This window comes from Aphelocoma coerulescens, chromosome 6 (assembly GCF_041296385.1).
Source record: "Aphelocoma coerulescens isolate FSJ_1873_10779 chromosome 6, UR_Acoe_1.0, whole genome shotgun sequence".
Classification (NCBI taxonomy): Eukaryota; Metazoa; Chordata; class Aves; order Passeriformes; family Corvidae; genus Aphelocoma; species Aphelocoma coerulescens.
In genome coordinates, this window is record NC_091020.1 from 20,082,775 (window position 1) to 20,094,761 (window position 11,987).

The 11,987-nt window shown below is 37.7% G+C and overlaps 1 non-coding gene across 1 annotated transcript; it reads right to left on the reverse strand.

Moving 5' to 3' along the window:
* Positions 1 to 11,673: 11,673 nt before the first annotated feature.
* Positions 11,674 to 11,768, reverse strand: LOC138112905 (small nucleolar RNA SNORD116). The gene has a single exon (XR_011151907.1). It is a non-coding gene; the product is annotated as a small nucleolar RNA SNORD116 (small nucleolar RNA).
* Positions 11,769 to 11,987: the final 219 nt, after the last annotated feature.

An 11,987-nucleotide genomic window follows, 5' to 3' on the forward strand; every position in this document is an offset into this window, starting at 1 on the left:
AAAAAGATGATGAGCAGAACTCTAAAAGTAGGAGGACTGTTCCTTAAATAAGCTTTTATGTTTTGTCCAGGCATTTCTGAAGCTCCTAACTCTTGTTTTGTCCGTTAATGTTTTATTCTGATAATGTGTGTTATTTTGGTTTGCCCTGAGATTAAAATTGAATTACTATTGCTTTGGCAAATCCCTCTAGGGATGATTTAGAAATCTTTACAAAATCAAACTAATTGCAGAATGATAAATTAATTAAACTCCTCAACATTTATTCACTTGGAATAATTCCCAGATAATAAAATATAGTAAAGCAAGTCATTTGCTAGAATAATATTCTTTTGCAGGGTGCAAAAATATGAGTGTAGCTTCTTACTACTGGAGTATCTCTAACATAAGAGTGTAGATCACTGTAAATGAGCTTTGTTTTGAAAGTTCAGTGATTTAGAAGCAACATTTGAAGTCAGACTTTCTGTGGAGAGCAGAGGTCTCTGAGATAAGCAGTCTGTTGCCTGTGAAAAATATGTTCAAGCGACATATGGCTCAGTGTAGGTGTGTATGGTATCTGTAAGCCATATAATGATTCATGACTTTTACATGAGTACTAGTCATAATAAAGAAGCACAAAAGGAAAACAAATTATTCAATTTCAGCCTATTCACATTAAGTGTTGTTGCTCCTGTTAACAAATTATTCAGTCTAGCAATATATATGCAAATAGAGGTGGGATTTAGGAATACATATATTGAGAAGGACTATGCTTGCTTAAGGAATTAGACTTCACCTGAATTTCCCAAGCAGGAAGGAGATGAAGCACAGTCCAAATGACTCAGTTCCTCTCAAGTTCAGGATTTCTTGGTCAAACACACCACGACACAAGAGTGGATGGCAGCCTCCCTGAAAGACACCAGCATCTTACTCTGCACTTTCCAAGCAAAAGAGAAACCAGCTGCACCTCCCTTGCTGTAGATTCCAGTGTGGCAGGCGGGGCACCTCCAGTAAGTGGACAGCCCTTTATATGTAGTGCTGGACAAAGTGTATTTTTTTGGCTACTTTATTTTTTTACACAGCAAGTGCTGCTCCTTGTTCATGCAAAAGGCTCCTCTGATTCTGCAAGTGAAGTGTGCTGAGGTAATGCCTTGTAGGAGTTGTATTTTACTTTGCTCACGTCTCACGGTTTTTTGTGGCCCATGTAGCTGACAAATGCTCAGATAGGCATTCCCAGATGTGTCTCGCTTCCTTTGCCACGTGCATGGAAATATAATGTGCATAAAGACTTGGCACTGTCAGGATAAGATCAGAAGGCACCCAGCTGTATTACTCAGGAGGTACCACAGCAACATTTGTAATTCAAATGTTTGAACAAGCAGGAGCAATCTTAAGAAATCGTGGAGAAGAGCAAAAGGTAGCTCTTGTTCCTTCCTGTCAGGCTTAGCACATATAAGTTCTTACACTTAGACTATGGAAAGGAACTGAGGGGATACATGGAGCAAAGCTTGCTTGTGCTCCTGTGCTTGATAGATGATGGCGACACTGCTGGTTTGTACCAGTCTGACCTGGACCTGTGCTGGCCACAAAGGAGGGTATGGCCTGCTCTGCCGTCTGCTGGGCTGAGAGGGGCTTGGGGCATTGGAGTTCTAGGTCTGGGTTTCAGAATGAGCTTCTGGGAAAAGGGTGTAGAAGAGAAATCTTTGCACTTGTAGACCATTGCAAACATTGTCATATTTTTTAAATTTATTAATGTTCTCTACTTTTTCCTCATGGAATAAGCATTAAGTGCAAAGTTAGTTACTCTTACCTCTGTAATGTACTCTTACCTTTCTGCCATGATCCATTCTCTCTATTTTTGCCTCTCATTTCCAGGAGCACAACTATTTTGCAACTGGTTGGGTTTTTTTCAAGTTGTGTTTCTTTGCATGATCTATCCTAGCTTTGCAGAGAAGCCCTACTACATTAAACGTTTGTACGCTCTAAGCAATGTGTCAATTTGATGTGAGTGCCTGACAAATAACCAACATTTTCTACATCTTGCATGGATCTAAGACAGAGGGACAATCATGTAATTCCCTGTCACTGGCTCTGCCAACCACTCACATTTTTTGCTTCCCAAAGCTAGCAGTTAGTAAGGTTGGCTGAACAGAGCAGGACAGAACTAGCACTTGGTATGTATCCAATTTCCCAACATTTTAATCTATACCAGAAAAAATTGAGTTGGAAGCGGAAGTGTTCCCCTACTTCCTGAATGAAAGCTGTAGCATGTTACATACTTTCAGTCTTAATAGTACACCTTCCTCAGGTGGAAGCCAGAAATATGTTCTGCACTGAAAAACCTTGGTTTATCCACCTTAATCATATTGCAGCTGGTTCAGAATGTGCCTGAAAATGTTTTCCAATCAAAAGAGCCAGGATAATTTAAAAAAAAAATGCTGATACTCTTCTGAAAGCTGTCAGCATCAGAATAGCAACAGTTGGGCTCTTTCCATCTGTACTTTTTGTTGCTGGATTAATTTTAGATGTGCTGCATATGGATTATGCATAAAATGTTGCCTCCCTGCTTTTGTTGTTGCTGCAATTAGCTTCGCGGTGAGTAACTCTTCCGGGGATTTCATGGTCCAGCACGTGAGCCTCTCTGGCAGGGCTCTTGGCTCTGGGAACAGACACCTACTGAAACCTAAGGAGTCGTTAGATATTGGAAGCCGCGCGGGACGAAGAGCCCGGATCCCCGGCAGGGGGAGCGAGAAACAGAATCCAAACCAATATGGTTGATAAATGAACTCTGTTTTATTAGCAGTCTAAAGGCACTTATATAGTATACCAGCTTGTTAGCTCCTAAGTGGCTTAAAGCTTATCAAGACACATTTCTATTTCTACATAATTGGACTACATTGGCAAGTTTCCACAGTCTTGTTATGATCAAAAGAATTTTGTGCTCAACTCCCCTGGTTCACTCCCGGACAGCACACCTGCAAGTTCTTTACTCCCTGTATTTTCTCAGGCTGAAACTGTTTACTTTCACACAGGGACTTTCCCACGGAAAATGTCTCTCACATACACAAGCCTAAAAACCTCCAGCCCTATTGCTTGCACAGTTCTTCTATTGATCCCAATAATTCTATTCCCCAACAGTTAGAGGTGCGTTGAAAAAAGGTACTCGTGGTTCTGACACTACCTGTGGCAGGCAACTGGAGAGGCACGGCCCCAGCACAGATTCCATCAGCTAGCTGCGTGCCCTGTCCAGAGCTGGGGGTTGGTAGCAATGTGCTGGGCATCCCTTCCTTCAGCTGTGAAGCTCTTGAAACTATCACACTCTAGAATTCAAATTAATTTAGATGCAAGTAGCATATCTAGTTTGATTTGCTACATTTTACCCCTCAAATATTTTCTAGTGGCATCAGGGAAACAGAAACTGATGGTTAAATGATAAAAATATATTCTCTGGTGACTGTCATTTAGTTTTTTCTGTGGATTTCCTCCACTTTACAGCTGCTGGTTCTTTAAATGTTATCTATTATCTGTTATCTAGTATTATCTGTTATCTAATGTTTAAATGTGTCTATTGCCATTTGCATTCCTCAGTAATTCCTGAAAATACAGCTAGCACAGGGAAACAGGGCTTTTGTGTTCTTTTAATTGAAAAAGTTGAAATCCTGCTTTAGAAAGAAAAGCATCCCTTGGTGATGATATTCACGTAAAGTCATGTAAACAAAGCCAAAGAACAAAATATAGCCTTTTTAAACTTGGAACCTTTTCTAGCACTGCACCATTCTTGTAAAATATGTACCAGAATAAATACTATTGCTTTTTTAAAAGCATTTAATTAAACTTCTAACTTCTTAAGTGTTGCCCCTTTTTTTTTTTTTTTTTTTTTTTTTTTTTTTTTTTTTTTAAAGATTTTTTACTGAATGTAACAAGGATAAATGGTTTTAAATGATTGTTTAGTTAGTGGACTAACGTTAGTATTAAAGTTTCTTTTCTGGACTGTTTTCTATTCGGCATCACATCCAATGCAAGTACACTATTTTTCTCCTTAGGCTTGTCAGTGTTCTGGTGCTGCCAGTGAGTATTGGCATTTCAGCATAGGTCAGTATCACACAGAAAAATCACAAGCAAGAGTTAATTTTTAGTACAATGGATAAAATATTTATTTTGTGAAATTTTCTTTGTAACTAAATTTTTTATGTCAAATCGAAATTCTAATTAAACATTGTAAATAGGAACTTAAAATCTCCTTTGCAAGGTAACTATGCACTGAGCTGAATAACAGTGAGAGGAGATAAACATTAAAGTAATCTTTCTGTAGTGCTTCCTATTAATTAATGCTAATGTGTCTCTTCAGACACTGTAGCATTACAGATGCATTTATATGCCTTTTTGGGGCAAAGTACACATCAGAGGGATAGTTGTACCTCAAACAGAAGGTGGAATAGTAATATATATTTACGATTCTTTTAAAGAAAATTAAGTTTATCTTATGTAAATTGTAAACTAAGGCTGTGTCCTCATAACAAATCCTCCATGACTGCTTGTACACAACACAGAATGCAGCTCTTCCTCTTGTGCTCCCTGGATGCTCCAGTAAGTGCAAGAGCTGTTTGTGTAGGGCTGTTTCAAAGTTAGACCCCAGAGATTTCAGCTCATGCAGGATGATATGAATGCACAAACCACATGGTACCACTCCTTCAAATATTAGGAGTAGCCAAAATCCTGGCTAGAAATCCTCATTTCTCATGTTTGAAACATTATAAGTGTGTTTATTTTATGATACTGAATGTAACTACTATACTACATTGCAAATGCTGTCATTTTATAGGTTGTCTTCTTTATAACAAGAATCTCATACATCATAGCTTATTTCCCTATAAATACTGGTTACCATTCATGTAGGAAATATTAGTGTATATTGGGGAACACAGACAGTTTCCCAAATATGTCAGATTTTGTCAATAGGATTAAACTCGAGTGGGTAAAACATTGATGTCCAGAAGAACAGACTGAGAAAGTGTGTTCATTATGTAGGAGAGCATGTCCTCAGCTGTGTACTTAGTATGCTGAAGTCTCTGGATTATGGAAAACAGAAACCTCTATGGTATATAGCTGAACACATTCAAGTAGAAAACCAGAAGTACAAACTGATGAAAATTGAGCTAATTAAGATTAACAGCTTTGTTCTTCCTCCAGTCATTTTGTTCTGTCGTACTAGAAGTCTTTTCCCACCTTCTTGCTGGTGCCCTACTCTTCCCTAAGATGCAGCCAGAGCTGTGATATTGTTGCTCCAGTTAAAAGGCCACCACCTCACCAGCTGCTTTGGAGCAGCATGAGGAGAGTTTTAGCACTTGCTTTTTGACAGTTAAAGGAGCAACAGATCTGTTCCTTCACAAGTGGATACAGGGTCCCTGGGGGAAGGAAATGAGTTGCAGTTTTCTCCTCACTTTTCCATGGTTGTGCTCTAAGCTGCCCTTTTCATTCCCACAGGAGATCAATGTAACATCCCTGTCTTCTGACTAAGTAGTAAATGGCAGAGTTTCATCTCTATGATGTGTGTAGGTGAGCTAAGTAGGAGAAACTCTCAAGGATGTTTCTGAGGGACCTCTTCTCAGGCAGGAAAAAAAACCATCATGAGAAAAATCATAAAATTTCTCCTATGAGAGAAGCTGAGGGGTGGACTAGAAAGACTAAGGATGTTGGCATGATGATGTTAGAGATGACCCTCACAATGGTCAGTTATGACTAGGATGGACCAAATGATACAAGGACTTAATAGGCAATGAGAAGGCTTGCAGGGACAAAAGGTCAACTAGCACAGGATTAGATGGTGGAGCATAGAGGATCTACAAAAATTGTTTCAGTGACATTTTATTGAATAGAGAGAAAAAAGTTGGTAGAGCCAAGGTTTAAAAAAAATAAATTTAAACATAATGTGTTTCGATCTTGGAGCTGTGGATGGAGTGACACAAAAATTACATAGTTTTTCTGAATACTAGGTAAAGGAAACCAGCAAAATCTGGAAAACAGCCTAAAAGTGAGCTACTGCCCCCAGAGGGCTTGTTGAAACTACTAATAAAGTGGGGAGTAATTCAGAAATTCCGGGACTTTCATAAAATATTTTTGGCAACAGTGAGATTTTTTTTCATCTGAAATAGAGCACTTGAGTCAAAAAATGCCCAGAGTTGATCATTCATTACACGTATTCTCATAATCAGAAGAATTTTTTGTCTAAATCAGCATTCTTGACATATAAACTAATTTATTTCAAGTATCTAAAGGCCTTTTATCTGAACTAATCACCTCCCACTGAAATACCACTAAGACTTCTGTGAGAAGAGCAGACTGTACCTGCAGTTTACAAAATTAAACAAAAAGTAGTTAATCTGAAATAATTTGAGAATATTTAATATCAATGCCTGCAAGCTGCCTTCAAATATATCTAATAGTGAAACATTTTTGGGAATGTGCTGATAGTAATACACCAGCTTGTCACCTTGTTTAGAAACTGTTTCTCTACAGAAAAGCAAAAATCAGATTCCCAGTCATGGTTGTCTCCTCCTGACATCCAGCAATATCACTGCCAGGTAAGTTATGTGATTTCATGGTTATTCCTGCCTAAATAGCTAAATGAAAAATGGGCTTTCTGATTTTCTTTACATCTTCCTGCTTCTATATCCATTCTCAATATTCACAAAATATTTCAAGATTACAAAATATTTGCTGACTTTTTTTTTCAAAGGTGCTTCCTAAAAATCTATTGATCTAGGATCAAAGCTTTAATGATCATATTATAGTGTCAGTGGAAGTATCAAACTAGAAATCTGACTCCACAGGGGTTTTAACTGCCAGGCCAGCTCTTAGTAAATAAAATCTTAGATAAGATGCCCTGGTTTTAGTGTTCTCAGTGGAATTCACTGTAAAAATAGGAAAGCTTCCTTTCTTCTTTGAATCCATAGATAAAATGTGCAATTATTTGTTACCAGCCACTTCTGAAACACTGAGGAACAGAGGGACTGGGAAACTTTTCTTTGAGCTCATTCAAATGCCGGTCCTGTTACCATAGGTTAGTAAAGGTTTTATTATAGAATAAAAGTTTTGGAAGTGCAAAACACCCATAATCCCTTTTCCTTTATGTTACATGACAAATCAATTATAAAATGTTGTTTTTCTTCAAATCCATTAAATTTCAGTTTCCATTCTAAACACAGTTGGATGAATAACACCAGCTAAAAGAGCTTTAATCTGTAGCTCAGATCTGTTAACATTTAATTACAAATGTCATTCAGCTATTACAACACTTAAATGTTAATATTCTGAGTACATGTGCATTAAATCATATAACTTCTTGAACATCTGTATCATATCCTTTTGGTCAACAAAGGCAAGCATCAAGTTTAAAGTAAAGACTTAAATTTATCTGCAAATCTGTATATGTCAGTAATTTCTAATTAATGAGAACTACTCCTTTTCAAAGACAGGAGGAAGCACAAATGTGAAGACTAAAACTGATCTGTTAACTCTAGATTTATTGTTTGCTGGCTTAAATCTTGAGTAAAAAGACCATTTAATAATTTCAGTTTACCAATATTGCACAACAGCTAAAAACTGGTCTAGCTGCTGGTTTTTAGACTAATTTTAAAGAGAAAGTGAACTTACAAAAGCATAGTGGTTTTTTTGTGCTGAATCATCACCATGGAAGAGCAAGAAAGCATAGGAAGAGAAACTTTTCTGACCTTTGTGACCTTTCAGTAAGCATACACTAAAACTTACTAACAGGTGACCTGGTGTACAAGGATACAGGGATGCAGAGAGATGCACCCAGACTCAACTATGCAACCCACAGGATGTTTTATTAATCAGGCCCATCAACTTGAGCTAGTTGTGTGCTGGGAGAAAACCCATAATAAAAACAAAAAGTATGATCTGTCTTCTCTTCCTATAGGAAAAAATTAATCCTCCATCTTCTAATAAACAACAACTGGAAAAAATTTGCTTCATGGGCCCACGTGGATCCAAATTAGCCAGCCAGCAATGATCTTTGCATGGCACAGCAAGAGGCAGAGCTGCTTGTTTCCACTATAATCCACAAAGAGTCAATGCTTTCCAGTTCCTTTCAAAGCCTTTGCTAGCCAAGAAGCAAAATCTGTACTACAAATTAAAAAGGTTGAAATATTATCAAATGTCAATTGGAGGACAGAGACACCTATATGAGTTTGTATCCCAAGTAATCTCAGGACCATTTTCTCCAATAAAGGCTTAATCTTTCTCTGTGTTTTATCAGAACTAGTCAGTCTTTTCTACTACTTTGTTCACTAAATCACAGTTTAGGCTCTACAGACTGTAACGTGAAGATAAGAGCTTGAAGTCCAAATGGAAAAGGACTTATCTATGTGAGCTGCAGTTTATGGAACTATAGCAGATAAAGAGAAATGTATTTTTGGACCTCATTCAGGTTATTTCTCTTCTGCAATCTGCTGTGCTGCTTAACCAGTGAATTAGGTAGGCCAATTCATGGAAATTGAGAAAATTATAATCTGTTTACCATCTCTTCTAGGTGATAATTTAAAAAACAACATTTTTTTTCCCCTGTCAATTATCTGGGACAGTTCTAAAGGGAGCATTGTAAAGATTAGAATGTTCCTTTGTGGCAACAGAACAATTTTGAATAACATTTTAAAACTTGCTTTGATAAAAAAGCTTTTATGCTCAACATTCTGAAGATCTTTCACTCAGAAAAGTCATATTGGAGCAAAAGACTGAAACCATACATTATAAAAGTCATGTTAAATTCTCTGGTTTTCAAGGTTGCATTACGATTTTTTTCTTTTGAGTGTTACATAGGCTTCCCCTGCCAAATCCAAGCTTATAACATGTAAAATATTCATTTATTAGATGCAACAGGTACTTTTTTAGCTTCAGTTGTGAAAGTGGAAGTATTTCTGCCATCTAAACTTTTGTGGATAGCTAGGAATCAGGGATAAATTCCCTTGGACAAATCCAAATAACAGAGCTTGCCCAATTTCTCACGAATTCCAACTGCTGCGTGTTAGGGTGTCAAATATTCTTCATAAGGCCTCACTGAAGCAGGTAGTACCACATGTTATGGCTGAAGAAGTGCCTCTGGTCTGAAGCCCTCCCTAGGAGAGCAGTAAGTTATATTTTTCATGTTGTGCTTAATGATTCTGTAGGATGATGTAAAGCACATCTGGACAACGGTAAACTTGAGTCCTGCTTTCTGCTCCGGGAATTTTATCCACAACTTTCACTGTACTTCTACAAAACATGCACTGGATAAAGAACTTCTTAAATGTAAATTAACATCTGAAGTAGTAGGCTATGGAGTCATGTATTCCTTTGGTTCCCTTTTGGCCCGATTAATATACTGAACTGCTGTCTGCAAAGGCTCTTCCCCAGAAGGGCCAGACAGTGCTTCTGTCACTTGGAAGATTGTGCTGATACACTCACTCTCTGAGTAAGGGGTTCTGGGTTTGATGTCAGCCTTGATCATGGGTTTCCATGTGCTGAGTAACTGCTCTGACAACATTATAAGAAACATAGATACTGCCACAACCATCTCCAAAAGGAGGTGACCAGCAACATGCAGAGGTCTGGTTCTGCTGGATGCACAGTCCATGTTCCCAGGCTGTGTTGGATTGGCAACCTGGACAGATGATCATCTGGCCATATGGGCTGGCTCTGGCTCTGCAGACTTCTGTGCCTTGCAGGAGCTTACCAAGAACAGAGAAGGGGCGGTTTAGATGTGTCCATGCTGTGATGGCAGCTAGGTAGCGTATTATTGGATCACAATTCCAGAAATATTTCATTCAATCTCACAAAAATTTTGCCTCAGGGTAATTTTTATTAGATACGCCGTATTTCTGCTCAAAAATTAATATTTTTTGTTCATATATGAATCAAAACGACAGGCTTTTTTCACTTTGTTATCACATTCAAATTTGAAAACAAGCTTTTCCAGCATGGGATCTCTTAGTGATTTGAAACAGGCAGCAGCTTTTCTACAGTTTTTCTCTTTGCTTGCTTCTTGCTTTTGCTGTCCTTTTCAAGAAAATGATCACTGACCATATCTTTATCCTTATAATGTTTCAAATGAGAGATAAGCTTTTTGTTGGGGGTTTCTCTCTAATGAGTCATCTATAATTCATGATAATAAAATAATTATATTTAGTTAATTGCCATCCAGATGTAAGTTGTTATTAAAATTTCATTTTCTACCATAAATTACTCCTCAGAAATCATATTTTATTCACTTGGTAGATCTGTTGCACTGTTCATAGTGCTATTATACCTGTGACACTGTAATAGCAACAGTGAAAATCAAGTCATCTTTCTGCTGACAGAATAAGAGCAGTAAATGTCAAACTAATGAATATAGAGTGGGCATATGTAAATGGCCTAGGAGAGCAGAGAGGTTCTTAACATTCCTCATTTTAAGCATATATCAATGTGAGTTTCACCACATGAATGACTCCCTCATTTTAAGCATATATCAATGTGAGTTTCACCACATGAATGACTCTTGCATGGTTCACCTGCACTGGCTGTAACTTGATCAGAAATCGTTTTTAAAAGGGCTTCACGTTCTTGCTAAAAAATTTAGTCATGTTTAATAGATATCCAGCTTGAAAATTAATCTTACTGAGCTGTTAGTCCTCATCAGTCTGAGCTTTGGGGACAGCTGTGCCCCGTGGTGTGCCCAGGGCTGCCCAGGGCAGGGGATGTGTTGGTGTGTGCCCCATCTCACCTGGTGCCCAGGCGCTCTACTCCCTTCCCCATGGACATGGAGCAGGGAATGGTACTGGGGAGGAAACCTGCCTTGTGGCATGCTCCCCACATGTACATCTGGATTCAGGCACTGGGAAGTAGCCCTAGACTGAGGACACAGATTTAACCTCCTTGTTTGGTTTGCCTTTGCTCTGGAAAATTGCACCTACATGCTCAGTGTCTCAAATACGGCTTTTCTCTGATGTGATTTCCCATCACGGCTTGTGCTGCTGTTTGTGTCTTTAATCTTTCCTCAATCTGATAATTGAAGCCATGAGAGATGAAGCTTGCTCAGAACAACTCAAATGGTTACATGAAAAACTGATTTTCTGAGAGCAGTTTCAAAATACTCTGTCTTCTAAAAATCTCTTCTATGATATGTTGAAAAAATAATCTAATTATTATCTCTTTCTTACAAATCAAAGAACATTATCAGCTATTTTGATTCAGCTGGAAATAATTTCTGTTTATTTGGCTAAATGTCCAACTTAGATAAGTGGTATTTTCAACAAAATAATTCAGATAGGTAGTCAACCATAGGAAAAGATTCTGGCTAAAGAAATAAGCATTGATTTAACAGATTTAAAAATAAGAAAACACTAGCATAAATGAAATATGTTATGAAACACCTGCATATCATTTTCTGAGGATGTCCCAAGATGGATGCCCTCTGTGCATTGAAAAGATCATGCTAGACAAGAGGTTAGGTGATATAATTCAAGAAATTGGAAAAAATATGCTTTCTAGTCTGAGCAATCTTTTCTGGACCGAAATGCTAATAAAATTTTTGAGCATTCACCCTTCCCTGAAAAGGCTTGAATAGATGAAATCAGCTTTTGTTTAGGAGCAACCAGTCTCGACCTGCTCCGTACATCCCCTGCCAGTGCCCTTTGTAGCAGCACTTGTGGTGAGCAAACCAAACCACACTTTCTTCAGGAGAGCCATTAAAAATCTCTCATTCTTTCTGTTCAGTGCTATCCAACAAGTGTAGGTACTTTCTTCAACATTGATTTTAATACAGTAAGGATTTTATATTAGTTGACCTGAAAAAACACAGACATTTTTATAGATGAGAATGTCTTCCATGAATCTAAATTAAAATCACTTAAATAAATGGATTCCCTATTTAATGTAGCATTAGTTCAAAGAAAGCACATGACACAGGGATTAGTATTCAGTAGACTTCTTATTTTATTGTATAAAAGTAATTACCTTTTAAATACTATCAAAAT